This window comes from Callospermophilus lateralis, chromosome 9 (assembly GCF_048772815.1).
Source record: "Callospermophilus lateralis isolate mCalLat2 chromosome 9, mCalLat2.hap1, whole genome shotgun sequence".
Taxonomy (NCBI): domain Eukaryota; kingdom Metazoa; phylum Chordata; class Mammalia; order Rodentia; family Sciuridae; genus Callospermophilus; species Callospermophilus lateralis.
In genome coordinates this window covers 106715424-106736700 of record NC_135313.1, presented here as the reverse complement: position 1 = coordinate 106736700, position 21277 = coordinate 106715424, and the positions used below count along the sequence as shown (strand labels likewise).

At 32.2% G+C, this 21277-nt stretch overlaps 1 protein-coding gene across 1 annotated transcript in view; it reads left to right on the top strand.

Moving 5' to 3' along the window:
* Actr3 (actin related protein 3) overlaps window positions 1–21277 on the top strand; it is a 59519-nt gene that overhangs the window by 952 nt on the left and 37290 nt on the right. The gene's annotated exons all lie outside the window — the stretch shown is intronic.

Here is a 21277-nt window from a genome sequence, read left to right as displayed (position 1 = left end):
CCTTAGTTTTGTCAAAGCCGCTTCCTGCTTTCAGTCTTTTATAGCCTTATAAGGTAGTTTTTGGTTTCCAACGTGAACTACATCTTGTTAGAACTTTCAAAATTTAGCAGGTTGCAAAGAGGGTAATTATATGTGCTAGGTATCAATTTATTTTGAACTTAAAAATTTTCGTGTGTGTCACTGGGAGGAAAGGGATAGCCCCCTGTAAAATTAAGTTGCACACATTCATTCAGTCACGGTATCTTGAAGGCAGAAGGAAGGTGTAGAGGAATAAAGGAATGTGTTTAATTTTCAAATTTTTCTTTCTGGTAGATGTCTAGTTTAATAAAGAATAGCTTTAGAGTGGTTGTTCCTTTTCTATTAGAAGATATTTAGAGAGAAGACACGAATAGACTGTCCATATTTTTAATGTTGAATGACATCTTCATGTTAGAAAGTTGGAAGTGGGATGTTTGTGTGAGTTGAACCTATGTTGATTATATCTCTCTAATCCCCAAAGTGCTCCGAATTTTTTAAGGCTGGAGGAAATTGCAAATGGGAACCTAGAATGGGGCTTTCATTTGACCACCCACCTCCTCTTTGCGTCTCCACTCCTGGCCAGTTCCATCTCCCACTCGCCTCACCCCTTTATTACTTGCTGTATTATCCTTATTAAAAGATGGTTTTCCCCTCACTATTCGCTGTAAGTGAAATTTCTCTAATCTTCATTCTCATAACTTTATGTTGGTGTGGCAGTTACTAATATCCTACACTGGCAGAGGGAAACAAATGACTTCTTGCTATTTTCTCTTGGAAGGCACTAGGTAGTTTAGCCTTGGAATTTTTTTTTTTTTTTTTTGGTGAACATTTTATTAAAGTTAATTTCATTTCATACAGTATTTTTCCCTGAAAAGATACTTTTTTTCCCCTTCATTTCTCCCTTCTTAGTATAATTGTTGAATAGTTTTATTTTAGGGTCAGTTTAAAAATTAGATTTCACCTGTGTGAGTAGGACTTCTATGTGTTGTATTAAAGTGATAAATACTGCTACATAATTAATGCTTTAAAAATCACTGATTACCCAAAATATGGTGTAATTATCACCTTGATAGATAAAGTGGTAGCATCATAAGTAGGATGTTACTTTTTTCCCTGTCTTCTTTTTCTTCCTTTTAAGAGTTTTATTTTTTAGTCAATTAGATATCTTATCTATCATAACTGCCGTAAGTTATCTCTTTTCTGAAAGGGCAGTCTTGGATTTAAAACACATACTGAGTGACCATGAGGAATGTGGAGAGGGGTTCAGTTTATACCTTGGATATTTTTGTTTTAATATCTCATTACTACCTTATTATTTTGCTACTTTGTTCTCACAAGGAGAGATTGTTGTGGACAATCATTAGAGAGGAATGAAACTGATTAGGAGTCTCCTGCCCTCACTTTTTACCAACTGTCACAATCTGAAATTCCCTCTTAAGAGTCTCATTCATTTTGTTCTCAAAGGATTTTTTGTTTTTTTCCAAAAATGAAAAGCTCCTGGAGTTACACACCTTTGGGTTTATTTAGCACATAGAGGGTAGTCCCAGAGATTGAACCAGAGGTAAATGTCTCTGACATTAGAGTTTTACATTCCAAAATAGTCTGGTCCCTAAATGCAAACTGTGCAACTGTAGTTTGTGTATTCTTCTATGCTTTAGAGAATACATGCATCTCTCAGGTCTATTTACAGTTACCCACTTAATCTAAGTGAAAAATTAACATAAGTCAGATTGGTCATTTCATTTCTTTGAATAATTTAGGCTAAAGGTGGCCCAAAACATGGCCATCTATTCATATTAAACTTGGTTAGAAAACGTGGAACTTTCAAAACTTTAAATTAGGGATCCTCCATCAAAATTCAGCATAAAAGAACACGTAGGCTCAAGTCATGAAAGATAATACTCATTTTGGAAAGTATTTAGAAAGAATACTTCATATCAATACCAAATCTTTGCACTTTTTTGGTCTGTGTTGGAAAAGCATTGCTGAATAAAATCTGGACACATAGGTTCCCAATGACAGAAATGATTGCTTAAAAATTAAATTATAGGGGCTGTGAGTATAGCTCAGTGGTAGAGTACATATTTAGCATATGTGAGGCCCTGGGTTCAATCCCCGGCACCAAACAAAAACTAAATTACAGTGGTGAAAAAAGCAATTTTTAAAACATCAGAAAAGAAAATTTTTAACGCTCGCAAAAATTTTTACCTTGTTTTGTTTTGCCTGTTGTCACTCAAGTTTCTCCAGTATTCAAGTCAAGTAAGAGAACTCTTTATGTACTTGTATTATGTTGTAGCTTGGTTATAGAGTTTTGGACTATGAATTTCCTTTTCCATTTTATGTCTTTTCTTTATCCCTGATAAACACTGTATTGGCAAATTATTTCCATTGATCATAATAGCAGAGGTTAATAAAGCCTTAATACAGTTTCAGATATATTCAGATGAAGAGTGAATTATAGGATTTCCGTAGTTGACTTAAACTTTTTAGCAGTCTTGAAATGTAAGCGTAAGTATTTTGTTGGAGTTTGTGGATGAAGAGCTTGTTTAATTTATCCTGTGACCACATTTTATAATTTAGTACAAATAAGGATGATCTTGTTTGAGAACAGTAGAAATGAGTGGGGTGGATGCATGTGAAGTTCATGTTTCTTACATGAGTTCTATACATAGTGTTTAATAATAATGCCATTTTCTAGCCATGTTCATAGTTAGAAACAGTCATTGTATCTTGTTAACAAATGCATTTATAGAAATTTTTATTCCTTGATGAGATATGTTTTTCATGCTGTTTGATGTAACAGACATGGTCTTATTGAGAAGTCATATCTTATGTAGCTAAAATCTTTCTCCTTTCCTGTCTAGTTGTCTTTCTTGCTCAACAATTTTGTGTTAAAAACCTATATTCACTTTGGATTGTGTATATATTGTACCTAATGAATCTTCCAGCCCTATTTTTAAATACATTTCAGTTTTTAAGCTTAGAGGGGAAAGGTCCACTAGTGGAGAACCTGGTAGCCAGGCTTTTTATTTATCTTACCTTCCATTTTTGCTTCATTTTCCAAGTGAAAAAATAGAATTAGAGAATTTAAATTACTGTACTGTCATCTAGTTAACAGGTGGTTGGAGGTACTTCTTGCATCTGTTTTGTATTTAGACCCTGTGTTGATTCTTTTACACTAAGGGGATACCTGAACCCATTTTTAGAACTATACATATTGCTTTATTTTTGTTGGTAAATTCTTTTGATTTCTGATTAGAGTGATCTTATAAAATAATCTTAGCCTTTTGAATTTGACAGAATCCTTCTTAATTTTTTTATGAATATGTGAATTCCTAGATTATTTATTTGATATCTTATTAATCTCTAGAAAAGTTTACTTTTTAGGTTTTGTTCCGCAGAAAATAATAATAGCTAGTAGCAAGAGTTATGCCACACACTGTGCTGAATGCTTTATATTATTTCATTACTGTTTTTACATCAACTTGAGAAGTATTATTTCTGTTTTATAGACAAGAAAATTTAGATGTAGAGTAGTTAAGCTACTTGCCTAAGGTATTGTAGCAAATAAAGTAAGAGTGACTTCTGACTTCTTGTTAGAGGATAAGCCTTTGGCAGTTTTGAATCATGTAGATATTTTTGATTTCAAGTCAGGGAATTAATTTATGATGTTATAAAGGCAGGGTGCAATGTTAGTAATTTGAGGATATCTTGTAAAGGTATTAAAAAAGGAATATTGTCAAATTAAGGCTTACTATATACATTGTAGCAGGCCAGGCAGTTTTGGAATTATAATGAAAATGTCTAGTATAGTCTGCCTTCAATAATTTTCATTGCACAAAAATTAAAATCATTAAAAAATTAAATGATGGTAGTAAACTAAAATTAATCAAATATTAGGATACATACTTTTCTATAGTAGTAGCAGTTCCCTCAACTCTAGTTAAGTGATTACGGTCAAGAAGTCAAGAAAGAGTTAGTGAATGTTGAAATTGAGTAATTTTTTTAAAGGATTTGGATAAGTGAATGGAAGGAAAAGCATGTATGGAATGGAAGGAAAAGCATGGCTTGGAAGGGGAGGAGCAGCTGCTGCTTATAGTTCAGCCTTTTCAGTGTGATGTTACACCACTCACCTCTCATATGAATTCTATGTGTAATAACATACTGTAAGTTTAGATTATGTATTATAAAAGGAAACTAACATTCAGTGGGCACCTACTATGTACCAGGTATTATATGTCAGTAAAGCTTTGATGGCAAAAGAGTTGTACTCGATAGCGAATAAAAATCTTCAAGTAGAGGAGTGAATGTTGAATGTAGGGCTTTTAAGAGTATTTCCAGAATGGAATGCAGAAGGATCAAATGTAGAAGAGATTTGGGATGAAGTTATAGGACTTGTTTCATATTAGGAACTCATACCTTCATTGAATGAACAAATGAATGAATGAGAGAACAAAGGGATTAGAAGTATGATTTGAAAATAAACTATGCATCAGAGATACCCCAGCGGCTCAGAATCTGGAGGGTTTAAAAAAATATCCTTTTAAAGAGTTTGCTTAATGATTCTTAAGCAGCCCACTGAGTACTAGCTTTGCAGAAATTCTGCAGTAGGCTATTGGTGTTAAGGAAGAAACAGAAAATATAAAAATCTTGGAAAAGATTGCTTTTATATATTTTTGGGGGGCATTGTTTTGTTTGTTTATGAGTAGCAAAGGCTTTGTAGTCAGCTGTTTCTGAGTTTAAGCTCTGTCACTTACTGGCTGTATGGTTTTGTAAATTTCAGACTTAGCAGGTCTTTTTTTTCCCCATCTAATTTGGAGATCATAGTATTTATCTTACTTTTTTTTCATGGTATAACTGTATGTATAAATATATATATGTGTGTGTGTGTGTGTGTGTGTGTGTGTATGTGTATTTATATTTCAACATAGTGCCTGGCACATAGTAAAAAAACACAATAAATACATCGTAATATTGTAATTATAATCAGTTGGCTCCCTTTTGTTTTGAATTGGAGTTCATAAGGAAAGGAACACAGTGTCTTTGGCTTATTTTCTTATCTCCTGTGTCCTTGGCCTCTCTACCAAATTTCTTTATACCATTGGAATATTTTTGCTAATTTGAGAGATTGGGAAGAAGGTATAGTCAGGACTTGGACATCAATTCTTGAATTGTAAATAGGCATCCATGAAGATTTTAAGATTGTAAGCTTGAGTGATTGGGACAATAAGGGAGTTGGTTTTAAAAAGCTGAGTAAAATTGGAATTTGTTGTTGAATTTGTAATGTTCTACAATTGGAAATGCCTTGAGAAAGTTAAAAATATAGGAATGAAGATGGAGTTTGGGGATTCATCATTATAATTTATAAATTTGAAGCTAACAAAATGAGAATTCAAAGAGAAAAAGAAAAGATTGAATATCATTGTTCCTTCTTTAAAATATCCTGGATGTGTGATTCAGCTTCTTGAGCATCACAATGAGTGAGCACATGTGGCTTGTGGTGAGTCATCAGTATATGCTGTCCATCTCCTATTTCATCCCATTTTCTAAGAGGCAAAATCTTTTCATCAAGAGGAAAGTTCATGGTAGGGATGACTTCCTCTTGTTCAGCATGCTCCATCTCCCCCAACATGTAGAAACAGTTAAATGCTTAAGAGTATAGGCAGATGTGTGGAATGGCTAAAATGTAGCTTCAAGCAATATGTTCCCTGCAACAAAAATCCACTAACTATTAAAAGCATTTGAATGCTCCCCTGTGATTCTGTTGGAACTTACAGCTGTTGTTTCTTCTTCTTTTTTTTTTTCCCCCCAGAGACTACCTATCTGTAATAGCCATAAGCACTATCTGTATTAGCCACAAGAAAAAAGAAGCAAGAGCAAAGCAATTAAGTAATAATAATGCTATAACAATGGGTGCTGTAGCTTACCAAGCACTTAAAATATCCATGAATTATTTAACAATGAAAGATAAGGTGATATTATTGGATTAAAGTTTTAAATTTGGTTCTTTAAAATATGATGATTAATATTACTTTTGTGCTGATTTGTGTGTTGGTTGTTTTATAACTTTGAGGTCCTTTACATCATAAAACAAAAGATAATTGATTTGTATTATAGCAAAATGGTACATAATTTTTTAAGGACCATTTTGTATAATTTTAATAATTTTGTTTTGAAATAATTTTTTCAAAAACTTTTCCCAAACTATTGGTTTAAATTCCAGTTATTTTTACCTATTCCTTGCAACTAAGAAAGGAAGATGTAGTCTCTTATCTTTTATCTTTCTTTCTGCCCACTCCTGACACCTGAGAAGAATATTCATCTGTTCTGATATTGAATAGTCCATCTATAAATATTTTCTCCTTGCTCGAAGTTACTTGCCCTTTGTGAAAATGAAATATTCTTGAGAAAATGGGTCTTTATACCTTCTTTGTATTTAGTGAGAGTAGGTCCCCCCCCCCCCCCCAGGAGGATAAAGTCCTGAAAGGGGAATTAAGTTGTTAAAGATTTTATAGTTTAATATTCGTTTCAGACTGTAAAAATGTAAACTATGTTTTTGTATTGGTCTACAATAGTATTTGCTTATTTGAGTTTTAGAAGGTCTTTTAATTAAATATAATATACTTTTCTTCTGTAAGCATTTTAAAAATTCATTTACTTTGAGAGTGCAAAAATAGTATTTATTGTGTATTTGTGAAACTTCCTTTAGTGAATTAGGGGAAATTCACATAAAATTATAGAGCTGAAAAAAGATTTTTGTGAAATAATTTAATTCACTTCACCTAAAAATGAAACAGGTTCAGAGTTGAGAAATGTCTTTCCAGGACTGTTTCTAGTTATTAACTGATACTCTTGTTGAATTTTCTTAATTTTTTTTATGAATTATACTAGTTGTAAATATCTTAGTAGCTGGACTAACATAATATATGTTTTTAAAATTTTCTTCCTTTTTTTTTTTTTTTTTGGTGATACTAGGGATTGAACCCAGGAGCGCTTTACCATTGAGCTGTATCCATAGCTCCTAAATTGCCTAAGCTGCCCTGAAATTTGTGATCCTCTGCTTCAGTCTCCTGAGTATCTGGGATTACAGTCATGTGCCTCTGTGCTGCCATAGTGTATGTTAAGGTAGTGTTGTTTGAGGCCTGGTAAAAACATGCATCAGACTTCTTTAGTGTTTTGTTAGAGGAATATAGTTTGGCACGAATGAAAAACTAATTATATGGTTTTTAGCATAATATTTTAAATCAAATTTAAAAACTTGGCTTTGAAGACAAATGTTATGCTGTCGGGGTGCCAGGACAGATTACTTTTGTAAAGGGAATGCTTCGTTGATTGATTGATTGATTTGTTTTGTTGGGCTTTGAAATCAGGGGTTTTGCGTGCTAGGCAACTGTTGAGATATTGAGCTATTGAGATATGTATATTTTTTTATTCTTGAAGCAGAGTCTCACTGAGTTGCCTGGACTGGACTCCAATTTTTGATTCTCCTGCCTCAGCCTTCTGAGTAGTTGGACAGGAGATGCCACCAAGCTGGGCGAATGCTTTTTTTAAAAAATATGCTTTGTTAATGTTTCAGAGATTGGTATATTTGGGTTTCATTTATTTAAAGACATTAAGTGGAATATGTAAACTTAGTTATTTCTAGTCCCTCTATAAGTTTTGTTTTAGAAATAAATATTAGCTTTTCAGAATCCCTATGAAGTGGTACCATTATATAATTATCATTTTAAAGATGAGGAAACTGAGGTATTTTTAAGTAGTAGGTCTGTAATTTGAACTCTGAGGTAGTATCCTTACAGAGCTCACTGTTATACTGTCTCTAATTGGGATGTATTATTTTCAACAAGGTTGGTTAAATTATTAGCCCAGTTTTTAAGAATGTTCATTTTAAATGTCCATACTTTAAAAAATAAATATCTTTGCTGCTACATATTTACATAGTTAGTACAAATATGAAATATATAGGGGGTCTTAGTGATTAGTTTATTGATTTGATTAACCTGTATCATCAAATGCAGGCTAGATGATATAGAATTTTTTATTGGCCATTTCAGTACTGTGAAGGGTATGTATTGTATCTAATGTGATAAACTGACATTTGCTGATTAATTCAGGGCAACTTAATTTAGGAAAGATATATTTGGAAGTTATATATGTAACTTCAAAATGAAGACATATCTGAAGCTGCAGTTTGAAAATGAGTAATCTGATGCATTATAAAAAGTCATTTTTCACTATATAAACACAAATGGAAGTAAAAAAATAGAACTTAGATCACTTTGAGAAAGGTAATTTTTCTTTATTAGACTCAGGACTTGATAGTTGGCTCTAAAATAATGATTGTATGGATTAAAGGAAACACATGGGTTATTAGAATTTTTTTCTAAAATAGGATGAAGAAGATTGTTATCACTGGAGTACATGACCTACTTGGATGTGTTTTATCTAAAAAGTACACAGATTTTTAGTGAAAGCTTGTGTGTTTTCTGTTGAAAGTCTTAATAATTTTTTTTTTTGTAATAAAAAAGTAGATGATGGAACAAAGGAGAGTTTTAGAGTCTTCTTTTTTGCCTTTTTGTGGTTAATTTGTTATTCATATAAAAGACTAGTTGGGAATATTATTGCTTCCAATATGCCCTTCAAAGGGAGTGAGAGCTGCTATGTAGATTTTTGGAAATTAATCTTTTAAAAGACATTCTTTCTTAGCATTTACTTCATTACTTGGGACGGAGGGTAAAAGTATTCCTTGATTGCTCTTGTCTTGTTTGTGAATGGCCTGCCTACCATGTTTCGGGATAGTTAAATAAAACAGTACTTTGATTTTTTTTTTTTTTTAAGTGAAGCAGGTTTTAAAATTGATGGGAAAACTATGAGAAGAAATAAGAAAAACGTAACTTGTGGCTATGTGGAAATTTTGGATACAAGTAACACCAGCAAGATTACTGTACTATGATGGGGGCCGGGAAGGGAAAAAGAAATAATTGAAAAAATGTGATGTAATTCAGCCTCCGGAATAGCTGGGATTATAGGCATACACCATCACACCCAGCCAGCCTTTGTGTTATATAGTAGCTAACATAAATATGATAGGTTAGTATCAGTTTCCTTTTATATAGGATGATGTGGTTTTTGTCTCATACCAAGATTTAGTCAGTGGTTTGTCCCTCAGAGTAGAAATGGAATTGGATTTTGGCAGAAAAAAATTATAGGTGGGGATGAGGAAATAAGTTTATTGCTTATTTTTCTTTTTTTTTTTAAAAGATAGAGAGAATTTTAATATTTATTTTTTAGCTTTTGGCGGACACAACATCTTTGTTTGTATGTGTCTTTGTTTGTATGTGGTGCTGAGGATCGAACCCGGGCTGCACGCATGCCAGGCGAGCGTGCTACCACTTGAGCCACCTGCTTATTTTTCTTTATGTTGCCTAAAATTTCATATTTCTGTTTTAATAACTGCTTGATCTGTTGTTAATTGTCAGTTTCAGTTAACATAATTCTTTTCCCAAAGTGTGAAATCTTGTGAGTTTTTAAGTTTTCACCATAAAGAGCAGTTTGTTTTTATTTTGAGGAATAATTGATGATAGGAATAATAAAGGATTTTTCCTTAGGATAAAGGTATAGTAAGTAATTTTGGAATTATGGAATATTTTGTAAAGTAAGGACCTATTTGAAAATGCAATGATATTACAGATTTTTTTCAATAAGCTAGAATTGGAATTTAAAGAATTGAGCTGCACTCATTTTTGTTTTCAGAAGATAATAGGATATCTCTTGTCTATAAATGTATAAAAGTAGGAAGGGAAGAAATAGTTTATGCATCCAGTTTGTTTTGGAAAAATTAGTCTTCAGTAAATATCTAGTAAGTATCAATTATGTAAATGAATACTTTTGGTGGTGCTGAGTAACATAAAGACATATTGGAAATAGTGCCTGCTGTTAGGAAGCTCACATGTATACCTACAATATTAGGCCATATCATAAATGCTCTGAAGGTAAAACTTTTGGAATCCTGGGAAAGGAAATCAGCATTTTCCAGGGAAGATAGAAAAAAGCTTCTTGGTGGAGATAATAATCAAAGCAGATCTTCAGGAATGAATAAAATATTGATAGCTAGAAATAAGATTAATATGCCAATAAAGAGAACAGAGGGAGGAAAGAAAGTGGTGTGGGGAAAGTAAAGGTTGGAGTTGAGGATGCTAGGTGGTTCCTTTGACTGGAATGTTCAATGATACAAGACAGTGACATATTTATAGAACCTGATATATGGTAGGTGCTTAATAAGTGCTTAAGTTGAATTAAATTTGTAAGATATGTTGGAACTGAGGGAGGTTATTGAATTCTGCTCTCACTCTGATTATTTATCTTATAGGCAATGTGAAGACATGATCTGTTGTAGACATAATGAGAGAAGAAACGTACCTTTAGACTTCTTTTTGTTGATTCATGATGATAAGAATAATAGCCAAGTTAATACAGTGTGTATTATATTGCCAGTCATTGTTCTAAATGCTTTACATATGTTAATTCTTCAGATACCTAACCATATGAACTAGGTACTTGTTTTCCCTTATTATAGATGAGAAAACTAGCACAGAGTGTAAATTGCTTGCCACATATCATCTAGCTAGTTTGATAAACTATACTGTCAATTATTTCTCTTGTTTTATTTTGGAAATTACCACTCAAACTTAAAACAAAAGTAAAACATTGATTTTGGAGGTTGATTGATGCTTGAATTTTAATCTAGTTTTACTATTTTTTTTGAAGCAGTTACTTCTCTGAGCCATAGTTGCCCAGTGTTTAAACAGATAGAACATCTGTTTATATAGGTGTTGATGAAGGTTTGAAATAACATGCAACTTACAGCAAAATAATAATCTTAAAATCATTTAATGGTAGCTGTAGTTACAGTTATCACATAGGAATATTGAAAGTAATCACTTCAGTTTTGTGCTGAACATGTGTCAGTTCTGTGCTGAACACTGTAGTATATTCAGAAAATAAAGGCATGATTTTAGACTTGAGGCTTTTAGTTCCAGAGATAAAATTAATATATGTGAAATAATTAAGAATGGCTTATGAGTATTTAATTGGGGAAGTTAATAAGGGCTGTGTTATTTGGGTGGTTTATGAAGGAGATGATCTTGATCAGATCCTTGGAAAACCAATAAATAGGAAATGATAGATAAAAGGGGAAGAAGATTTCACATTATAAGATATGTAAATTAAAAGTGTCATGATAGCAGAAATAATGTCTCTGTTCATTCTCTAATAGCCTCATTCATACTATTTAATAATGCCTAATTAATATTTTATTGATGAATTGAAGTCAGGAAGGAGTTTCATAATATTTGGGTGAGGGTTTAGTTAGGAAATTGCCCTACTTGGGATTGAGATATTTGTTAGGAGCTGTGGGATAAAAGTAGGTTATTTCATTTATACTTATCTTGCCTTATTTTAGAAGAATTTTAAATGGGACAGAATGGTTTGGAAATGAATTTAGGTTGTGTATATTATTAAGAATCATAAAAGTTGAATTTATACAGTATTATTCTGGATTAAGCTTTTTAGTCAATCTTAAACAGCTTTTTTTTGAGATACAATTCACATACTATAAAATTTGCCTTTAAAAGTGTATGATTGAGTGGTTTTTAGTATATTCACAAGACTGTTCAGTCATCTTCACACTACATTTTAGAACATTTTTATCACCCCCCAAAATCCCTCTACCCCTTAACAGTTAATCTTCATTTCCTCTTCTCTCAATCTTTAATAATCAGTAATTTACTTTGTGTGTTTGTGGATTTGCCTATCTGGGACCATTTCATATAAATGAAAGCATACAATTTGTGGCCTTTGTGATGGGCTTCTTTCATGGGGCATATATTGACTGCTTTAATCTATGTCTTTAGTAATGGTAGTTGGCCTGGTGTAGCAGCAGAAGGGTTGGGGAAACATTGCTAAGATTTTTTGAAAGGATAATGATAGGAATGGACTGAAGGTTATAAGGAAGTCTCTAGATAAAGAAAAAATCATAAGGGGAGGAAAATATTTATTGAATACTTAGTGCCATTCACTGTTATTTCTTTGAATTCCAATGATAACCTCATAGTTTTAGTATCATTACTTATGCATTGTGAATTTGTTTATGATCTCATGTCTGCAATCGTAGACTGCGTATGATCACGGGTAGTCAATGGTAGAACAAACATTTCACTTGTTTTTTTGATTCTAAGGTCCATATTATTTGCTACCTGCTTATTTGTTCCCCAGATTTCAAGGTTTAGGCCTGAAAGGACTGGAGGATGTTGGTGCTGACACAGAAGAGTCCAGGTTCTTCCACTCAAGAGTCTTTTTTGTGGCAGATTAAACATTTACTTTAATGCAATGAGAAAATATTAGAGGGAATTTTTAAGCAATTAATATATCTCTTTATAGCTAATATTGTCTTAGTCTACTTGGCAAAATTTCCTGGGAATTAGCTACTATGTTGTGTGTGTGTGTGTGTGTGTGTGTGTCTGTCTGTCTGGCCTGCTGGGGATTGAACCTAGGGCTCCTTGTCTACAAGGCAAATGAGCTACATCCCCAACCATGTTTATATTATGTGTCACAGGGTCTCTAAGTTGCTGAATCTGGTCTCTTACTTTCAGTCTCCCTTCCTGCTCAGCCTCGCTAGTAGCTGGGATTAAAGCCCTGCACCACTGCTTTTTGGAACACTCACTACATTCTTTAACTAAAGTTCTTAATACCAGACTGCCTTTTTGAGTTTCGGTATAATATGAAGAAAAGGGTGGCAAAGCTGAAAGTTAGATATGGAAGTGCATATTGGGATTAATTTAATTAATTGGGACTTTAATTTCATTTAAAATTTGGTAATTGTATCTTTTGCAAAATTTTATATGATCTTTATTTTTGTGATATATCATGATCATATTGGGGTGGAATTCTTTCAACTTCAGTATAGTATTCAATTTTCGAAGATAGGTTGTGCTAAATCATTAAGGTATCTTTCATTCTAGTGCTATTCTTCCCTTTTGTAGGCTATAGTGGCATTTGCTGTATTCCATGTAATAACTTATTTGTGTCTCTTTGATATAATTTTTATTATACCTTGTTATTCCAGTTTATTTTTGATACGGGATTTTTTACAAAAGATTTTATTTCCATTTAGTGATTTAATATTAATAGCAGTCTGCTGCCTTCAAATAATTTATTTGCTGTGAGATATTTTTTGCAAAGCAAAAATATGAACCCTTGTGTTAAGTAAAAGTACCTTGTGGACTATGTGCTTTTAATAAGTAAACATGAATTCTCAGAATTAAAAATAATAATCAATTTTGTTTTGCCAGTGCTTTCTATACTACAGTTGTAACTGGTTTTTCTACTTAAAAACACTTTTTCTGCAAGTGGATTTCTTTTAGAAATATACAATGAATAACATGTCAGTTATTCTTATCAGATTACTGCTTAATACTTTATTTCTTTCATCTCTTTGTTTTTTAAGAGCAAGAGAGCATTATTGATGACTATCTCCAAATCCACTTCCCCCACCCTAGAGTCAATTACTATTGTGACAGACTCACTATTTCTTGGATAAAACTCATTTATCTTTTACTATTCATTTCTGCCAGTTCAGGCCTCTCCTCTTACCTAACCTAATTACATTTCTACTGCTATTCTTTCAGTCATCAAAGCTTTGATAGCTTTAAAAGTGCTTTTGAAATCTCTATATTGCCATCTCTGAGCATTTTCTAAGTCTCACCCCTAGCCAAAATCAGCATTGTATAGTTTTTTTTTCTTCTATTGTTGAAATAGTGCAGAAGCTTTATCTTGATTCTGTAGGGTACAGAGGAACTTTTTTTTTAGTTTAATTTCTCCCAGTTCTTATAAGTTTCATAAAATTTCATAGGATAACTTTGCCTTTTTCAGTTTATGGTGCCTTGTTTTAAGCCATTTAGAAAACAGCACTTTGTTTCTTCCATATAGGGAAGTGTAAAGAAGTAAAATAGGTTCATAATTTGACTTCCTAAATAAGCCCAGTGACATGTTTTATGTTAATGTAAATTTATGTCTATGTATTACATATCTTTAGAATACATAGTGATTGAATGTTGGACTGGTAACTCGGTGGCTAGGTGCTAGTCACATGGTAAGGAAAATTATCCTTTAGTAATATTTTTGTGAATTGTCTTTTAATATTTTCATCATGGGCATTACCCATTCAGAAATTCTTTTAATTAAGAAAAAGTAGTAGTACACCTACATGGTTAGAAAATTTAAAGCAGAATGATGTAAATGTAAAAAGCAAATTTTTTCCTTCCCTGTGAGTTGGCAGTAACTACTATTTACTTTTTCTTGTGTTTTTCTTTTGTAAGAGAAAAACTATTCATGTTCTAGTATTATATAATATTATTGTTATTGATATATTTCCACTTTACACATATATATGTTTCCCTTTTTATAACTGACACCAAAAATTTGATGTGATTATATTTTTGAGATATTTCAAGGTAGCCACAAAATATGATTTCCTGGCATAGAGTAGACATTACACAGCACAGGTAAGTTTGGAAATATCTTTGAGCTATTTTTTGGTGACACAAATGTAATTAAAAGCAATATAAAAATACATACAAGGGGCTGGAATTGTGGCTTTGTGGTAGAGAGCTTGCTTAGCAAGTGTGAGGCACAGTGTTCAATACTCAGCACCACATTAAAAAAAATAAAGGTACTGTGTCCATCTACAACTAAAAAAATTTTTTTTTAAATACACACAAATATAAACCATTTATTAAGGAAGTAGAAAGTTGGAAGGCATTAGACCTTGAGATTTTTGTTGGGGAATCACTATTTAACTTTAAATGTGTCAAATGGAACGATTTTTTTTTTCCTTTTTTCCCTTTTATTTATTTTTTATTGTATATATTTAAGAAGTACAAGATGGTGTTTTGAGTAAGCATACCTTGTGTAATGAATGATTCCCACAAACAAACTAACATACCCATTAGTTGACATTATTACATTTTTGTTTGTGTGGCGAGAACACTTAAGGTCTTTCTACTTTCTTAGCACGTTTCAGGTATGAGTCCATCATTACTAACTAGGCTGTTCCTTAGATCTCTAGTAATTATTCATGTTAATATAAGTGTGACTATTTTAGGTTCCACATATAAAGTAAAAATCTTAATATTTGATTTTCAGTAATTTCAGTATAATGTGCCTGTGATTTTCATTGTATTTATCTGGTTAAGATTTTCTTAAGTCTCTTAAATTCAGAAATCTCTTTTATTAAACTATGAGTTTTCAGGCATCATTTCTTCTTTCTTTTTACTTTTGGGACTAAAATATGTCACTTTTTTTCATTGCCCGCTCAGTCCTGGAGGCCCTCTTCCTTCCCTCTCTTTCAGAATGGATAATTTCTACTGATTTGCCTTCAACTTCATTAGTTCATTCCTCTATCACCTCCATTCTACTGAGAAGGTCATTCAGTGCTTTTTATGTATATGTGTTTGTGTCTGTATACACACACACACACAATATCAGAAATGTGTGTGTGTGTATATATATATATATATGTGTGTGTGTGTTATGTATATATAATGCATATCTATATGTATATACATAAACACATACGTATCTGATACTGCATTTTCCCACCTAAGGAATTTCCATTTGTTTCTTTTATAATTTTGTTTTTTTCTGGTGATGCTTTCTATATTATTAAATATAAGTGTATTTTTCTTTACTTCATTGTAATAGTCATAGTTGATGTCACCACTGTAAAATTCCAACATTTGGGTCATTTTCAGACTGTCTTCTGTTGAAGGTCTTTTCCTGGGAAAATGAGTACATTTTCCTGGTTTTTCACTAGTGGGATAATTTTGATTTATATGAATGAACTACCCTTCTTTATCTGTTCTTTTGTTAATAAACATTTGTTGTGCCGCCACCATTGAATCTTCATGAGGAATGCTGTTGTGAACATAGGTATAACATTGGCATAGCTAGATGTTTTTGTTTTTCTTAGAAATATGCCTAGATGTAGAATTGCTGGTCCAGATGGTGTGTGTTTTCCCATAGTGGCTATAGCATTTTGCATTCTAATTGGCAGTGTGTGAAAGTGCCTTAGTATACTTTTCATTTGCATTTTTTAAATTCACAGAGTGAGCATCTTTTCATTTAATAGCTTTTTATTTCTTTTTCTACAAATGGTGTCTTTTGCCTTAACTTCTTTCTTTATCTCTTCCTTTCCTATTTGGCTCTCATCAACTTCTAAGGTATTTATATAGTAAAGAAATGAACTTTGTTTCTGAGTAAAAATAATTTTTTTCCTGTTGGTCATTTTTTTGGTTATTTTTAGTTTTTTTTTTTAAGGAATTTTTAATTTTCACAAAGTTGTATCTTTTGGAGTTTCTAGTGTTATAGTCTAGAAGCCTCCCCTACTCCTGGGTTAGAAATTATCTCACATTTTCTTTTAAAACTTATGTTTGAGGGCTGGGGGTGTGACTCAGTAGCAGAGAGCCTGCCGCATACGACCTCAGCATCATGTAAAAAATGTATAAACAAAATTAAAAAAAAAAAAACCCTTATATTCACACCAATTTGTGTCTTCATATGTGTACTTAGGATAATAATGTCCATCACATTCTACCATCATTTCTAACCCCATGCCCCTTCTGTTTTCCCTCCCACTCCTCTGTCCTATCTGGAGTCCCGTTTAGCAGTGGTTAAATATACTTAAATTACTGTGTAACAACTAATACTATCATCGATTCCTAGAACCTTTTCATCTTCCCAAAGTGAAACATTAAACAATAATTCTTCCTCCTTTTCATTCACTTCAGGTCCTTGGTAATTGTCATTCTTATGTCTCTGTAAATTTGACTTTTCTACAAACCCCATATAAACGGAATCATATAGTTGTTTGTGAGTAGTTTTTCACTTAATGTCAGCAAGATTCTCCCATGTTACAGATGTGTCAGAATTTCTTTCCTTTTTAAGGCTGAATAATATTCTGTTGGATGTATATATCACATTTTGTTTAGTCATTCCCCTGTTGATGGACACTTGGATTACTTCCACCTTTTTTCTGTTATGAATAATGTTGAGTATGGGTATATAACTAGTTGTTCAAGTTTCTAATTTCAATTATTTGGGTATATACCTAGAAGTGGAATTGGTGTATTATGTGGTAATTCTGTTTTTTGAGGAACCATGACACTGTTTTTCTACAGGGGTAGCATTATTTTACTTTACCAATAAAACATATAGGAGTTCCAATTTCTTCATGTTGTCGCCAACATTTGATACTTTATGTGCTTTTGATAGTAGTCATTCTAGCTAATGTGAAGAGTATCTCATTGTCGTTTTGATTTATATTTCCTTAATTATTAATGATGGGGACCATCTTTTCATTTACTTATTGGTCATTTGTATATTTTCTCTAGAGAAATGGCTGTTCAAGTCCTTGGTTCATTTTTAAAATTGGACTTTTCTCATGAAAAAGAATGAAATTATGTCATTTGCAGGAAAATGGATGGAACTTGAGAACATTATGTTAGGCAAAATAAGCCAAATTCTGAAAGTAAAAGGTCCTATTTTTTCTGATATGTGGATGCTAGAGAGAAAAAGGGAAAAGAAAAGTGGAGATCAGTAGAGCAGAGGAAAGGGACTGGGGGAGGGAGAAGAAGAGGGAAAAGGAAAATACTGGGGAATGTTATTGACCAAATTATATTGTTACATGCTGTGCATGTATAAGTATGTAACAGTGGAAAAAAATAGGTAACAGTGAATGCTATCATTATATATGTGTTCTAATGTACCAATAAAAATATGGGAAAAATAAAACCTAAAAAACTGGGCCTTTTTGTTGAATTATAGTTGTTGTTTATATTAGATATTACTCTTCTTCTGATATATGATCTGCAAATATTTTCTCCTAGTTCATGGTTACCTTTGCACTGTGTTCTTAGAATCTTTGATTTTGATGAAATCAAATTATTCTATTTTTTTCTTACCTTTACTTTTGTCATATTTAAAAAAACAGCCAAATTCAGTGTTATGAAGCTTTCCACTGTTTTCCTTCAAGAGTTTTGTTCATAGTTTTAGCTCTTTCGTTTAGGCCTTTCATCCATTTTGAGTTAATTTTTGTATATGGTGTAAAGATTTAACTTAATTCTTTTGCATTTTCCCTAGCACCTTTCTTGGAAAAGACTGTTTTTTTCTCTTTTGAATAAGTATGGTACACTTGTTAAATCATTTGATGATAAACCTGAGGATTTGTGTCTGGGCTCTGTATTCTGTTCATTAGTGTATATGTTAATTAGTGTTTATGCCCGTTTTGGTTATTGTAGTTTTGTAGAAAGTTTTGAAATCAGAAAGTGGGAAATCTTCAGATTTGTTCTTTTTCAAGATTATTTTGTCTATTTGGGGCTCCTTGAGATTCCACATGAATCATAGGATAAATTTTTATATTTTTCTGGAAAACACTGGTGGATTTTGATGGGAATTACATGAATCTGTAGATTGATATGCGTAAATAGCTTGGTCCCAAATCTGAATTCCGTAAAATGCAATTATGCCGAGATCCAGATGGCAAATTTAAAATTCTAAGCCTTTTAATTCCATTTAAAATCTTAATAGGAGGAAATGAGATCAGAGTATGTATTAGCTATCCAAAGGAAAAGTTTTTACTTAAGACAACTTGGAGGAAAAAAGGGATTGAGGGAAGGAAGAGGGTGTTTTTTTTTTCTGGTGCTGGGGATTGAACCCAGGTTCTTGTGCATGCAAGGCAATCACTCTTACCAGCTGAGCCCGATGAAGAATGAGATTTTAAGTGAATGCCTTTTTATAGATTTGTTGTATAATCTGGTATATATGTCTTCTGAAGTTACTTTAAAAAAAAGATTTTCTGATAGATATTGTCTTCTGAAGTTGCATTCAAAAATGACTTTTTTGGATACTGAGAACTAAAGAGAAAACTTAAGGGCTTTGTAAAAACATGGTGACAGGATTTATGAATTTAAAGTTCTTTTTAGAAAGGTAAGGGTAAAAAAGGTTCACTGTGGCATTTTTTCATATTCTGAAAAATATTATGACTAGGAGAGCAGTCCATATGCATGCCTAGAGAAATACTATGAAAAACATTTAATTGATTTGATGTCTGTTTTCATTAATATAAAAAAATTTAAAACAAGTTTTTAGTTGGAAGTGATTACATTCTTAAATTGCAATTTAAAGAGTTCAAGATACCAGATTCCAATTATGAGACAGACGTTTTTAGTCAGAGAAAAAGTGACAAACTCTTTTACCATCTGCTTGTAAAAAGTTTATTTTTTAATGATGACTGTCAAAATTTTGAGAGTTCATGGAAATATGTTAATTGAGGATAATATGCAGTTATTTCAAGAGTAAAACGTAATAGGTTTTAGGTTAATGGAAGCTAGTTTACTTTTTTTGGCACCATGGATTGAATCCAAGGGCACTTAACCACTAAGCCATATCTCCAGCCCTTTTTAAACTATTTTATTTAGAGACAGGGTCTCCGGAGTTGCTTAGAACCTCAATAAGTTGCTGAGGCTGGCTTTGAACTCCTGATCATCCTGTCTCAGCCTCTGGATCCCTTGGAATTACAGGCTTGTGCCACTGTGCCTGGCTGTTAGTTTACATTTGGAAGTATTAAAGCTCTTATTTGGAAGTATTAAAAACATTTAGTATTTAATATCTTTCCTATGTTTTCTTTTTCTTTTTTTTAATATTTATTTTTTAATTTTTTAGGTGGACACAATATCTTTATTTTACATTTATGTGGTGCTAAGGATCGAACCCAGTGCCTCATGCATGATAGGCAAGCACTCTACCACTGAACCACAACCCCAACCCTGTTTTGTTTTTCTTATAGTCCTAAAATGTGAAAAAAAAAAAAAAAAAACTATAAATGAAGTTTTATATATTACTATACTTATTACTTAACAAATTACTTAAGACTGTAAAAAGCATTTGGTTTCTGGATCTAACAAACAGAGAAAATCATATTCTAAAAATATGAGGAATGAGTCTGAGAGGCTCAATCATCAAAAATCATACTTTCTCCAGGAGAGAGAGCACAAAAAATAGAAATATCACTTTCTAGAATCACTATTTATTTGCTCAGCAAACTTCAAATTTTTGAAAAATTTTGAGTTTTAAAAATACTGAAAACAAACATGAGTCAAAGTTCAGAGAATAAATGTGTGTTGTAAGTATTTAAAATCAGAATAGGACTATAGAAATTACAGAAGAATGTTAATGTTCATCAAAAAATACTTAATGCTCACATACCTAAAAAGATAAGGAGGATTTAAGTTTTTTAAAAAAATGGGCAGATGAGAGGTAAAGAGCCTAGGAAAATACAAAAGAACTGCAGAGTAGAGTCAAAAAGGACAAGCTTGGATAACATATTCTCAAATTTGACCTGGGCACACAAAAAATAGTAATATTAAAAGAGCACTTTCAAATAAACTGGAGGGGATAGGGTATAGCTACATAAAGTTTGCTTTAAAACTTTATTTATAGTTTTTTTTTCATATTTTATGACTGTAAGAAAAACAAAATATAAATTAGGGAAGATATTGAATACTAAATATTTTTAATACTTCCAAATAAGAGCTTTTCAAATGTAAACTAGTAGCCAGGCACAGTGGCACAAGCCTGTAATCCCATGGGCTCCAGAGGCTGAGACAGGATGATCAGGAGTTCAAAGCCAGCTTCAGCAATTTATTGAGGTTCTAAGCAACTCCAGAGACCCTGTCTCTAAATAAAATATTTTAAAAAGGGCTGGAGATATGGCTCAGTGGTTAAGTGCTCTTGGGTTTCCCTCTTAATTCTTAAGAATGGGTGAAAATATTATTCTATGGTCACCATCAAATTAACAGTCTGTAAAATCAGCATGTACAGACTTTACAAAGTTTTTTCTTTGGGGATATTATTTAAGTTTTAAACCCAAGGTAATAGAAATATTAGTTAATGTATGATACGTAGTTAATATTTCGTAGTTGTTTCCTGAGATTGGAAAATCACTTTTCTCTTATTTATAATACATTAGAAATAATTAAATGAAGCACGATATATCCATACAGTTAAATTCTGTATGCATTTTTAAAATTTTGAGTTTTAAGGAAGAGCATATTTGTTTTGATTATGCTCACTCCAGGGAATTTGAATTGGACTAGGAATATGTTGATCCGATATGGTTAGTTACTTAAATGGAATTTTCTTAAGA